Consider the following 1,115-nt stretch of genomic DNA (forward strand, 5'->3'; position numbering starts at 1 on the left):
TACACACATTCACGAGATGTCGAATCAATTGGATGTTCATGCATAAAATGATCTAAGGTTTTATCCTAAGGATCATTCGTTCTAATGATGAAACTCCGACGGAGTTGCAAATTTCTAGGACCATGGGCCAACATAATTAGGAATGGGTTGGAGGATACCCTAAACCCTGCTACTCAGCTAGAGGTAATTCCGTGGCCGGAGGACGCCATTCAATGGGTGGAATAAAATAAACCCCATGAATAAATAAGAACACCTTACCAATTTTGATAAACATTTGTAATTTTTTGTATTTTCATAATTCTCTTAGTAGATGGCTTAACTAGTTTTTGAATATTATCCTGCATCGCCTTACCAAATGAGAAATCAAGAGGCATTACACATTGTGGCTACAGATGACATAATCTATAGAACTTTGGCCAAACTAATTGAAAGATTGCCAGATGATGGATTTACCATAGAAATATTTCTTTGTATATAGAAATTCTATATTTTTGATATGTCCAATGCTATTATGTTAGACAAACAGAAGATGATTACTTCATATCTCACTCCCACACTAGACATATACCAAACGACTGGAGCAAGTGGGAATTCCAGGATTTGTCATGTTTCATTACTTTACACCAGTTCCATCCAAACTTATTGATTGCTCAAAGCTAATCGTGTTATGCCCCTAGATAGTACTTACTCACTTTCTTCGTAAATGTTTTATTTTATAATACTTACTCACTTCCTTCATACATGTTTTATTTTCATTTTCAAGTGTTGCAACACAGTTTGGAAGAGGGCATGTCACGGCTTCACCATTGCAGGTTCCACATTTATATCCACTTTGAATAACTCTACTAAGAAAAGAGGGATTTCTTTTCAATATATGATATAAAACATTATGTCATGCTTTCTTACATATTTTTTTAAAATTATGATTGGGATGCTATAATGATAATATTAATTTTCCTTAATCCATCTTTTTGTACTTGTATGGTTTAAATCAACAATGTTTGATGGCTTTTCTTTCTTTTGTATGGTGAAGTCAATAAATTGCAAGAATGATGTATTTTTGAAAATCAAGTTACTATTTTAAGAACTGATATGAAAGTGCAATACATTAACCA

This window comes from Lygodium microphyllum, chromosome 14, assembly GCF_053477565.2.
Source record: "Lygodium microphyllum isolate KBCC chromosome 14, Lygodium_microphyllum_v1.1.10, whole genome shotgun sequence".
Classification (NCBI taxonomy): domain Eukaryota; kingdom Viridiplantae; phylum Streptophyta; class Polypodiopsida; order Schizaeales; family Lygodiaceae; genus Lygodium; species Lygodium microphyllum.